The sequence below is a fragment of the Macrobrachium rosenbergii genome, chromosome 55 (assembly GCF_040412425.1).
Source record: "Macrobrachium rosenbergii isolate ZJJX-2024 chromosome 55, ASM4041242v1, whole genome shotgun sequence".
NCBI lineage: Eukaryota > Metazoa > Arthropoda > Malacostraca > Decapoda > Palaemonidae > Macrobrachium > Macrobrachium rosenbergii.
Window position 1 is genome coordinate 77,885,163 of NC_089795.1, and position 13,486 is coordinate 77,898,648.

Sequence of the window (13,486 nt, forward strand, 5' to 3'; positions counted from 1 at the left end):
GACGCACTCATGAAGCTGGGGTAGTTTCCCCCTCCATTGCAATCATGAACGTTTAATATCAATTCTTGAGCATAGAAATGGCGCTGGAAAAGTCAGCAAAGATATAAACGAACATCCAAACGAACGTGGGAAAAAATTTAGGTCACAACACTAATGGAAAACTCCCAAGCTTCACGTGTATCTGCGAAATAAAAGTATGGCCATTAGGAAATGAAATGGCGTTTTTGTTCATCCCACTTTTTTTTATATATAAAATGAGAGTACGGTTAATTGTCAATATTTTATCGCCGAACAAAAAAGCAGACTTGATGCTTAAAAATCTATTGTCAATATTTTACTACCGAATAACAACAGACCTGGTGCTTAAAAAACAATTATATGAGTGGGTATTGGCAATAAAAATTTTACGTATGAATGTTTGAGAAAAATTTTTTTATGCAGTGGGCGATAATACACTTTCATTTCTGGTTTTGGCACTTGATCTCAATTTTTCTAGGCCTTTAATGCACCAGAATGGTGTTTCAAATTACTTTTTTCTTTATTAAAATATCATATCCCACAATAACATGACGTTTGTAATTGCATGTTTCCTGCAACCAGACTCTTCGATTCTTCTCAACAGAAGCATAGTGGTCATGTTCCATCTGGTGCTCTGTGTTCTTCAATCCATTTACGTTCAAATGTTTATTTGTTAATATGGATCTCAAGACAGTCAATCAGAAAGAATCTCCTTGCATTACCTTTTATATTTTTACAAGTATGGGTAGACGTTCACCTTGCTACTAACACTATAAAGTCAGTGCTAAAACTTTTGTGATAATTCTTTTTCTACAACCGATACACAAATTCAGAATTATATATATAAAATAATATATATATATATATATATATATATATATATATATATATATATATATATATATATATATATGTGTGTGTGTGTGTGTGTTTGTGTGTGTGTGTATGTGTGTGTGTACAGTGTATGTGCTTTCATGTGCGTATGTTAGTAAATGTACGTGTTTATATTCACACGGTATGTTCACGCAGACAAACATGTACCAGTGCACTCGAATTTTTGTAAAAAAAATGGAAATGAAAATAACTATACAGTCTCAGCTAACTCGAGTTGAGAGCAAGGTATATTCCAAAAGGGAGAGCGAAAGGAAATTTCAAGTTGACTTCACTTTTTCGAAAAGCTGATGCAGAATTACAAAACTTTGATTATTCCAGCGCAAGTTGTGTCAAAAATATCGGAAAGAAGTAAAGCCATCTTCTTTTCTTTATATGCAGCCCATATGGATAAGAGAAGGCATGGATAACGTGGATCTTATATAACATGAGGCATTTTCATTTTATTTAGAAAGAAAACTATAAAATTAATGTAGGACTTATTCTGGGCGAAGACTAAACAGTCTTCTGTAGGCTTGAAGTGTATCACACTCAGCAGACAAAATTAAAAAGCAAAAAAATAACTGAAATTCATCCTGACTATGCATGGCGTACTAATCTGGATTTATGTCGAAAGGGATTTTGTAAGCGAGAGAGAGAGAGAGAGAGAGAGAGAGAGAGAGAGAGAGAGAGAGAGAGAGAGAGAGAGAGAGAGAGAGAGATCTAGGCTGGATTAAGAAGCCACATGAGTTATTGAGGGTTCCTTTGAAGCGCTCTATTCTGTCCGTAGTTCGAAGATGATCAATCGAGATGGAAATCGTCCGCATGAAATGGAATGGATAAAAAATTTAGGCCAAAGACCAAGCGCTATAGGACCTATGATGTCGTTCAGCACTGAAAGGGAAATTGAGAGTACAGAAGGTCTCAAAGGTGTAACGGGAGGAAAACCTCGTAGCTGCACTACGAAACAACTGTTAAGATAGGGTGGAAAGGAAGATGGAAGAAAGAAAACATAAAAGGAGGTACAGTACAAGAAATGAAAGGGGTTGCAGCTTGGGGCCGAAGGGACACTGCAAAGACCCTTAACTAATACCTACAGTGTACTGCGTGAGGTGCACTGAGGGCACTAACCCCCTACGGGAGACATCGTCCCCATGTTCTTATTTCTAAGCAAACTGCTGTACTGCTCTGTCACCGATCCACTACCATAACGTCATGGGCAGTAGAGATCAGACTCAAAATCAATCTGCCTCGTTGACTCTATCGCCAGTTTTTAGCCGAAAATGGTGTAAAAAAAAAAAAAAAACATTGATTTATTCCAATTTTCGGGACTTAATTTTGTGGTTGTTATGGAAAAAAGGCGTCTTACACTCTGGAAGTAACTTACTTTAGGAGGTCAAATATTAACCCACCTTTATCCTATCTTTTAAACCAATATGAAAGAAAATCGCTACAGATTATTCAAATTCTTACCATCACATGCTACATGATCCCAGCCTTATCAACCCTGAATGAACATTTCGAGGTTCCATTTGATTAGTAAACCATAACAGAACGTGAGTGACCACTTCCTGTGGCATATTATAAAGCATACAAAGAATCTGGAGCCCATCGTTCTTTATTTTTCCATATCACCAAATGCTCTGAGGTATATAAAACTTCTTTTTTTTTTTTGCAATTTTTGAAGAATGATGGTAGAATATCTTATCAAACGATTTGCGTTTTGAAATATCAGTGATGGATACGCTCAGTAGCCTTTCGTTCGTGTCCACGCTCTGATAAATGTGTTGGCCTCCAACCAGAAATTTGAACGGGGAGGCCATGTTTCCCCTCATATCCGGATAGAGAGCGGAAAAATTCTACATACATATGAAACCGGCTACAGATTTGGAATGGTGGCCTCCAAACAGATAATTTGGACGTGGACAAGTTATTTTCTTTCAGTCCTTGAATAATAGTGAAAATCTTAAAACACTCATTTTAAAACTAGTAATCCTAATCTGAAGGAATTAATTAACTAAAAAAATAAAACAAAATGACAGCCCCATAACATAAATTAAACAGCATCATGGCCTTGAAAGCATAAAAGTTTTTGTACTGGCAAATTCCAGGCAGATTCACCTTGAAATCCTCTTCTACATTACCTGAAAAAAGCATTAAATGCCTAATATAGCACAGGTTTATTACCTTGCCTTCGTAAAATTTAAAACAGAGAGAGAGAGAGAGAGAGAGAACATCATGATTGCTTATGTTTGTAGCCCCATTCCCCGCACTCCCACCCCCACAAAAATCTTCACATGCATCAAGGAAATCAAGATTTTGGAGTTATTAAATTCAATTTTTTTTTTTTGCTTTCTAAAATTTCCGCAGCCGAAAGTCTTCATTACTCATAAAATTCTTAATTCTCTTCATAAAACAAGCAGGTGACGGCGTTGCCAATCAAGCAGGCCAAAGCAATTACTGTAATACGATCATATTCAAAACTCTGGTGTTAAGTCAATCAAATTCTACCTTTCACAGCTTGTTCAGGATTTCATTTTTTCCCCATGGGTGTTCACCACCGGTTTCACGGACTAGTTGTGAAACCTCACCACCACATTCTGGTCTATTTTTTTTTTCATAACATCACCAAATATCAACCCTCCAACATCGGAAATACAAGCTCACGGTCAACAAACTTTTAAAACGGTCTCCTGAGCTGAATAAAAAGTCGAGTATCCTGCCGGAAACATGGGACGTAGCGGCCTTGAGCTGCGTCCCAATAATCGAATTTACACCAGCAATCAAAGCCGTGTTTTCTAATTGACCATTCCGGCTAATCTAGTCAGCATCTCTCTAGGAATATTCATAAAGGTCATTTGAATGAAGTTTTCAAAAAGGAACGTTAAAGCTCCAGTGACTCTCTCTCTCTCTCTCTCTCTCTCTCTCTCTCTCTCCATTCTAACCCAGAAAAACGATAAGAAATTTAATTATAGCTTGAAATGCATGCAATGAAAATGATAAGTCATTTTTTACTACACTGGGAGGAGTTACAAGCAAATGGAAAAACTTGAGGACTTCGGCCACGAGCGGTATAAATTTCTTTCTCAGAGAGAGAGAGAGAGAGAGAGAGAGAGAGAGAGAGAGAGAGAGAGAGAGAGAGAGTATAGGGCAAGGGATTCTGTAACGTAATTCCAGGCGTTACGGTAACGTAACTTTGGAAGTTATTATCCATACACAATGACGAAGACTACACCCTTATCATTGTAGTAATTTAAGTAGAAATCCCGCCACACGCCCGTCACACAGGCGTGCACACCTAGCTCATCTGTCTCTCTCTCTCTCTCTCTCCTTTGTGTGTGTAGAGAATTTTTAACAGAGTTACTATCTAATTTACGCGTGCTACATTTTTATCCGTATGAAATTACCTGCCCAGAGTAAAATTAAGTCCATTAGCCCGTCATTCTTATGTCGTCATAATTTCTACCCAACACTGCTCAACTTTGATTCCATTTGCATGTTTTGCTTGTCCGAAGGCAAGCAAAATTATCCTTTCAAAATCTAAATGTTGCTAAAAATATAGATGTCCTTAAAGCATTGGAACACACGAAATAAAAAAAAAAAAAGAATAAGTACAAATACAGTATAACAATACGTCACTGACGACACTAAAAAGGGTAATTAACAAATTACTAGATAGGGCAGCATAAGCATTTAATCTTATTTCTCAAACATCCCTCTGTGATCAAACATTATGAACGATAGACAGGATGATGGGTTAAGGTTGCTTGAGTCTTTTGATGTGTGTGGGTTCGAATCCCAACTGGTAAGGAAAAGCTCCTACCTCATTATCCTTTTAGTTTCCGGGTCTGTACCTGAATGTGATTATCAGATTCTATATTATTATTATTATTATTATTATTATTATTATTATTATTATTATTATTATTATTATTATTCAGAAGATAAATCCCCATTCATATGGAACAAGCCTACAGGGGCCATTGACTTGAAATTTAAGTTTCCAAAGAATATTTAAATACAAATAAACTCAAGTTCGAGCAGAAAATAATACTAGACACCAAGCTTTTCAACCTCTCATATTCATATATAAGTGTCTGTACCACTTTCACCCATGGTTGGCCATCCATGTAACCCACATGATCTAATATTCCAGCAAACACTACTTTCACGTAGTCAACCTACTGTATTATTTTTTTTGTCACAGTATCAGTGAAACCTACCTATTTCACATGTACAGTGTGACTGTTAAATGATTATTAGTTTTCTGTACAAGAAAACTATTGAGAAGGCTAATTGTCTGTCCGTCCGCACTTTTTCTGTCCGCCCTCAGATGTTAAAAACTACTGAGACTAGAGGGCTGCAAATTGGTATGTTGATCATCCACTCCCCAATCATCACACTTACCAAACTGCAGCTCTCTAGCCTCAGTAGTTTTTATCTTACTTTAGGTTAAAGTTAGCGATGATCGTGGGTCTGGCACCGCTAAAGGTGCCAACAACACAGACCGCCACCGGATCGTAGCTGAAAGTTTGATGGGGCGCGGCTGAGAGTTTCATGGGCCGTCGCTGAGAGTTTCATACAGCATTATACGCTGTTATATTTAGCTTCCACTCACTGGAACGAGACCTTTGAATGTAGTGCTACTTGTAGATATTTTATGTCTTTCCATAGAAGTTACTGATTTTTATTTTTTAATTAAATTTGGTGTCACAACGACCATGGTCATCGAAAGCAAGGTGAAATTCTGTATCCAACATCCAGTCAATCATGGCAAAACAAATCCTAAGAATTCCCCAAAGACGAAAGGACGAAATGTCTACTCGAGAAATGAAAGGCGTTTGTCTAGACTTTTTTTTTTTTAGGATCCCGAAAACAGAGAAGCAGAGAAGCACAGCTCAAGGCTTCTGTTATTCAGACAAATCTACGTGGATTTCGGTGCCAGTGAGAAGCTAAAGCTTTAAAGTGAACGACGCTCGAGTTCTTTTTCGAGCGTCAAGCAAATACACAACGGAGCAAGACGTGAAATTTATAAATGCGAATGAGTACTTGTTCGTATTTGCTGGAACATATAAGCATTGTAACCTAAATATTTATTAAACCATTAGCTGCTAGAGTTTATGGCATTCTTCAGCCAAGGGGGGAATAAGGGGAAATATGCTCAAATATCCACACATCTTTCAGTCAGAGAAATCGAAACTCTGCCTTAAATCAGAAATGAATATTTTTTGCTAATGTTGCATTTAATCAATCCACCATTAAGGCAAACACATCATTATGAATTTTTCCCATATATCCCTCGCTGCTATTTTTCTCACTTACAAGGATCATTTTTTCCCCATTCGTCCTTTATGAATATTTTCTTCGACCCTTCCAAAGGCTGACGGTACCGGCATCTCACCCCAGTCGAAAGGTAAACTGAGGAGGAAGTGGAAAGAAAAATTAAAACAGCCCAATCATGAAGGAAGTGACAGAAATTCTCTCAAATATGGGATAAATGTAAGAATCAGGGGACACGGAAGATGGGGAAGAATTTCAGATGGACAGGAAAATTTCGTGATATGAACACAGAAGTATCTAAGCCTGTACAAGCAACAGCATGTGGGTTTTCTAAGGTCATATCTTCCCATAAATACTTAGTGGAAATGGGTAGCCCTCGGAATGCCTACTTCAGTGACTGTCCTTTCTCTCTGCTACCAAGTTTTGGAATTCTCTTCCTGCTTCTATTATCCCCGACCCTCAAAACTTTCCAGGTTATGTCTATCGTTTCCTGCGTAGTTAATGCTCACCTTTCTTCCTGTCTTCTCTTGTTTCTTGTTTTCTTCAGGCCTGGGCTAGAAAAGAGCATTAGGGCCAGACTCCCATTTGGCCTTTGCTCCTGAAAATCAGAACCTTCAAGAACAAAGGACGGGGTCCTTACGTTCCCAGTGCCAGCCAGATACTTAAGTTAACCCGTCCAAACCATCGTTTGTGGCACAAAACCTCGGTATTACAAGTAAGATGGAATCAAATATTCAATATTACAAGTAAAATGGAATCAAATACTCGATATTACAAGTAAAATGGACTCAATTATTCGATATTACAAGTAAAATGGAATCAAATATTCAATATTACAAGTAAAATGGAATCAAATATTCGATATTACAAGTAAAATGGAATCAAATATTGGATATTACAAGTAAAATGGAATCAAATATTCGATATTACAAGTAAAATGGAATCAAATATTGGATATTACAAGTTAAATGGAATCAAACATTGGATATTACAAGTAAAATGGAATCAAATATTCGATATTATAAGTAAAATGGAATCCAATATAACTGGGAGAAATTCGAACGTTAAGACAACATGCTTCCTGACATACATAGGGACATCAAGTTATCAGAAAGACAACAGAATTACCTCATAAAATAATATTAAATTTCCCAATTCATCAGAGATCATTTTTGTGTTAAGGAGCTATTCTTGTAAATAAACAGAATAAATTTTCTTGTTTAATGTTTTTAACCAGTTCTTTTTCGCTGACCTATCAGCAATTCTTAAAGAAAACAAGTAAAATATGTGCCGAAGTTTTTTCGGCGCAATCGAGCCCATGAATCTTTAACCAAGGCCCGGTGGTGGCTTATCCTATACCGTTGCCAGAAGAACGATTATGGCTAACTTTAACCTTAAATAAAATAAAAACTACTAAGGCTAGAGGGCTGAAATTTGGTATGTTTGGTGATTGAAGGGTGGATGATAAACATACCAATTTGCAGCCCTCTAGCCTCGGTAGTTTTTAAGATCTGAGGGCGGACAGAAAAATGTGCGGACAGAAGAAAGTGCAGACGGACAGACAAAGCCGGCACAATAGTTTTCTTTTACAGAAAACTAAGAAAAAAAAAAGGCCCATCTTCTATATGTGTATACGCCAGTAACATTTCACCTTTAGTACAGCACAATGTTTTGTCTCCAGTTTCAACCTTGGCTGGTTTTCATCAGCTCATGGGCCATCGCAGTCTGTACACTGGAAATATTCCCGTGGAACTTTTAATTCTTTACTTGCCTCACACAGCCTTCCGAGAAATGAGCATAAAAATATACGCGAACATAAAGTAGAATTTGACCTTTTTGTAGGTAAAGTGGTACATGACCAGGTTGCCTTGCTTTGAAGTGAGTTGTATATAATAACTACAGATACAAGTAATATAAAATGAGAACTGTCTTTTCCTTTATCGTTCACTATTTGATGTAACAATAAGTTCTTAATTTCTTAATTTGTGTATGAATTACAGGAATATAACAACGCTCCTTCTGTAAAGTTTTAAATGGAAATTATTGTGGAATATAAATGGAATATAATATAAAATTTAGGCTAAAGGCCAAGCGCTGGGACCTATGAGGTCATTCAGCGCTGAAAGGGAAATTAAGAGAAAATGGTTTTAAAGGTGTAACAGGAGGAAACCTTCGCAGATGCACTGTGAAACTATTATTAGGAGAGGGTGGAAGGTAAGACGGAAGGAAGAGAATATCAACGGAGGTTCATTTTATGGAATGGAAGGGGTTCTATCTAGGGGCCCATGGAACGCTGCACAGAACCTTAAGTAATGCCCAAAGTGGAAATTATTGCGAGAGTACCATACGTTTATGCAATTCATATATACAGCAGAAAAAGGGGAAAAGAAAAACTAAAAGCCAGTACCAAATGTAAAAGGACCTAATGTAAATTGGAAATAATTTGAATTTACCAAACATTTAAGAAACATATTTACTGCAGAAACAAAAAGAATGAAGAATATGGAAGAAAAGTGCAAAGACCTGAAGTGAAGTTATAACAGAAGTTTTGAGCTGCAAAGCAGTGTCTTGGGAAAGGAAAGTGTGAACACTGTTCTAATCTGGGTATTAGAATTCACTGTAAATTGCTGGAGTGAGTCATTCATGTGAGTTTTTAAACATTTCAGAGATGCTGTGTACTTCCGCATGCTTCATATTTTTTTTTTTGGAGGGGATGGAGGGACTATGGCCATGGAGGAGAACAGTAATGTGAAACGGCATAGTTGTATGCACACCGTGAGCAGTGATGCTCGATGGAGTCAATGCAGTGGCAGCAATAGTTATAAAGTCAGAGATGAGAGAATTATGCAAAAGAGCATAGCATAATTAAGAAAGTTTATGGGCTATAAAAATGTGAATTCAAGGTGCATTGCAGAGCTAATGTTCACAGATGCAATAAATGGTAAAAACAACACGGCAAAACGTATGAAAATGTTAACAAATACCAAGATGGTGAAAGTCAATAGAAGCCGACACCATGACGCAATAAACTAAGACCAATGACAGAGGAATGGACAGGTTATTTCGTATGGGTGCTTCGGTGTAAATTGTGCGGAAGATGACAGGAAGAGAAGAGAAAAGGAATATATCTTAACGCATGAGAGCGAGAGAGGCAGCACAACCTTTGCAAACATCTTGGAAAAGAAGTGTATTTGGCTGAGTTGGAAAGACAAGTGGAAGTTTATGATAAAAATTGTCAGGAAAACATATGTATGATAAGTGCAGTTCAAAAGATACTAGTGCTGTTGCTATTATTAGCATAACCGAAGTGGAGAAGGAGAAGAAATTATTTGATTATTGGATAAAAAAATAGATGGCCAATTTGTTGTTGCTGTTTTGTCTATGGAAGAGTCTGAAATTATTTAAAAGTTGTGGATTAAAAATGATGCCCAATTATAATGACGGTATGAATGAATGCTGAGCTTGCGGTTCGCTGGGGCCAGTTCTTGTTATGGAAGTCAGCTTTTACTGAAATTAATGCTAAAAATAACCTTAATAATAATATGCATCACAGGCTATAAAAATACCGTATTTAACCTGATAAACTGCATTTTAGTTATAACTTGATAGACTGCATTCTAATTATGAGTTTTAATGCCTCATAAAAAGAAATTAAAACTTTTCATGTACGAGTAACAATCGCTAAAATAACAAATTTGCAAACTAATACCATTTCAGTAAACACTTTGATTCGATCCTCGAAGTGGCCACGAGATGGCCATCGCGACTTCTTATTAATCCGATAAATTATTCGATGTAATTAATTCTACTTTTACTTAATTAACAAGCCAAAAAGGCGTCCATTTGTCTATCAAGTTTCAACGGGAGAATGGCCTAACATGAAATCAGAAAATATCAACACAAAGAAAGGGAAGCAGTAAAAGCAAATACAATTAAAACTAACATAAGTATATATAACTGGCTAACATATATACGTGAGCATTAAAAAAGTAATTACGAGAGAAAACTGTGGAAAATAAGACCCAAGGCTATGGAACACAATGCCTCTGAATCTAGTGCAGAGCATAACGGCCTAATGATCAGTTTATGTATACTGGCGTAGCAACGACTTTGGTTATCAACACCCTTGCACCAGAAAGATGAAGATATCGGTTATATTTATCGTATGCTCATGGTGCCAATCATCTACAGACTCCACCCGAAGTGTCCAAGTTACGCAAATAGCGGCACTGCTACTTTCAGTGACTACACAAATCAGAAATGAAGGATTTTGATGATGCAAAACTCTGTCAGGTGTGGGGTTCGAACCCACGCACTCATACGAGTATCAGAGCTTAAATCTGACGCCTTAGACCGCTCGGCCAACCTGACCTATGCAGTACGGTTACTACATTACGTACTCAAGCTGCTGCCAATTTTTGATGTCACAAACGCTGCCAGAAGGTTTTAGCCACAACACAAACGCTCCAAACGAAGCTTTGTAAAATTACGACGACGGATACTTACATGGGCGTAGCCAGGATTTCAGTCGGAAGGGGGGATAGGGGTTGGGGGTTGGGAAGCAAAACCCGGCCTTCACACAAACTCCTTAGTCATTATTTGTATGAAGATATGTTGACATGTTGCAAGTGGTTATCAATTACTTAACCTTTTTGTATTATTTGGTGATTACAAATTGTAAAATATCATTTTCTCTACTTTGATTTTTATTACTTGACTACATCTACTTGGTGAAATTTAAGGAATGGGAGGGGAACCAAGCTCCCTTCCCCCTATTCAACCCCCAGCCCCCGAATTCCCGTAGCAATGGTTACCGATCAAAAGCGGTAACTTCTCCCGGATTTAACTTGCTGCCTTTTAATGCAATTCGAGAGTAATCCTTAAGCGAGAAGGAACGAGGGGATATATAACATGTACTTCATTAACTTATCTTAACGCTCAATGAGAAGAGAGAGAGAGAGAGAGAGAGAGAGAGAGAGAGAGAGAGAGAGAGAGAGAGCGTCTTTCATTTACTTTAGTGTTTTGTGCCCTAAGAAAACTCTCCGCAGAAATAAAAAAAAAACAATAATAAACTTTCTATGTTTACGGCAATTTGGATCTCCCTTTGATTCATTAGTCAGTCCATAAGAAAACTTGTAAAAATGAAAATTCTATTTAGGAAAAAGAAAAAATTCTCCAACAGACTTGGGACGTCATTAGTCCTCTCGCAGAGGATAAGAAAGACTGCAACAGATGGGGTCATGACGTTTCTTTGGGCGAATAAGCAACGTTTTTGCTGCCAATAAAACTTAAAAAGACGACAGACTGAAAATGGATTTTAGGATATTCTATACAACGAGAGGGAACGGGAACTTGGTGCAGAGCAAATGTGAAGTGGATTTTTATAACAATAAACGCTAAACACACACACACACATACACATATATATACATATATATATATATATATATATATATATATATATATATATATATATATATACACAGTATATGACAGTGCTTCAAATACCAAGTTTCTGGGAATGAAGATAAAAATAAATAATAAACGGGTTAACCTGAAGGCTATTATTCAGATGTGTATAGCAAACCCCGATGCTATTTTTTATCATTAGCTACTATCGATATGTCAGTTAACACTAAAAAGTTATTTCATCAAAATTTAGTCACATCTGAGCCGTAAGAATAAGAAAAAGAAAAAAATGAAATACTAAACGGCACGTTTGCCACGAAACACAGCGAATGTCACTTCTTAAAAAAAATAATCCTGGCAAGTATCTTTTATCTCCAAGGCACCAGCACTGACTCTCCTACTTAGTGAACAAAATGTATAAAGTACCAACACACAAAAGTCTAGGGGGCAAATGGGACAGCGGAACTTCCTCTATGTCGCAATTTATCGCATTCCGGTCGTCATTTCATTAAGCCCGGGGAAGAAAATTTAGCCAATTTTCTCGGAAACTGCTCTGCGACATGGCTACTAAACTACATCCTTTTATAGACTAAGGCAGAAGTTTCTCTCTTGGAGGGTACACTCATCCACGCGTTCCTTTCCCTTGCTTATATACTTTTAGCTGTTATTTACTAATCTATAGCGACTAATTAGGCTTTAATTGCTGATTGTGAATGATTTTATATAATTATTCTTAACTGTCTTTTATGTTTACCTTCCCTTTTTTTCTGTATGAATAAACATAATTTTGTAGACTCATATAAGCATGTTCATTTCCTCTCACAAGTTCTAAAAGAATCACGCATATATAAAAAAATACATGCGTAAATACATACACACATATATACAAACATATATATATATATATATATATATATATATATATATAATATATATATATATATATATATATATATATATATATATATGTATATATATATATATATATATATATATATATATATATATATATATATATATATATATATTACACACACACACACACATATATATATATATATATATATATATATATATATATATATATATATATATATATATATATTTGTGCGTGTGTGTGTGCGCGCTCGTAACCAGTCATATAATGAAATAAGCCAAAATGACTGCCTTAGTCGACCTTGAGACATTTCCTCTTGGAGCCACCAAACTGCGCTCTGACCGATTAGTCATCTAAAATAAACACGTGTCCTCAACGGAATAAATTTAGAGCTTAAATAGTATCTGAATATTGCACATATTTATCTTTTTCTGAACAGAAAATCCATATGAAGGACATGCTCCAGAAAATACTCCGCATTCTAGCTCGAGCTCAATTGTACGAAAATCAGGGCTAACAAATATATATAATATATATATATATATATATATATATATATATATATATATATATATATATATATATATATATATATATATATATACATAGAAAAACAGCAATGAAAAATTTTTAAAAATATGTTGAGCCAAAATGAAATTTTCTTTTTTTTATTAATTTTCGTCAGTAATGAACATAAGAGAAATTAGCGAGTAACTAAATAGAGATCACATATTAATAATCTGACAAGCGACAGCACTGACGGCACAATCGATAAATTCTTCACCGGCATTGCCTCATAAACGCGATGGCAGACGTTTGAACCCCATTTATTTATTTACTTCGGACAAGTGCCAGGCACTGCAGACATCTCCGACCCATCCATTTTCCATCCGGATGAATTCATTCTCTAGGCTCACTCGATATCTCTGATGTAATTACTTTGCGACGCAGGTCTTCGGGGAAATACCAGCCATTGGAGCGATCATTATCATCACCAGTGTTCTGCTCTTAAGGTGGTAATGAGCACTCATC

The 13,486-nt window shown here is 36.3% G+C and overlaps 1 protein-coding gene and 1 non-coding gene across 5 annotated transcripts in view; both read right to left on the reverse strand.

Moving 5' to 3' along the window:
- The window catches only part of LOC136835468 (monocarboxylate transporter 9-like), a 196,652-nt gene that overhangs the window by 58,484 nt on the left and 124,682 nt on the right, over positions 1-13,486 (reverse strand). The gene's annotated exons all lie outside the window — the stretch shown is intronic.
- Positions 10,456-10,539, reverse strand: TRNAL-UAA (transfer RNA leucine (anticodon UAA)). The gene has a single exon. It is a non-coding gene; the product is annotated as a tRNA-Leu (tRNA).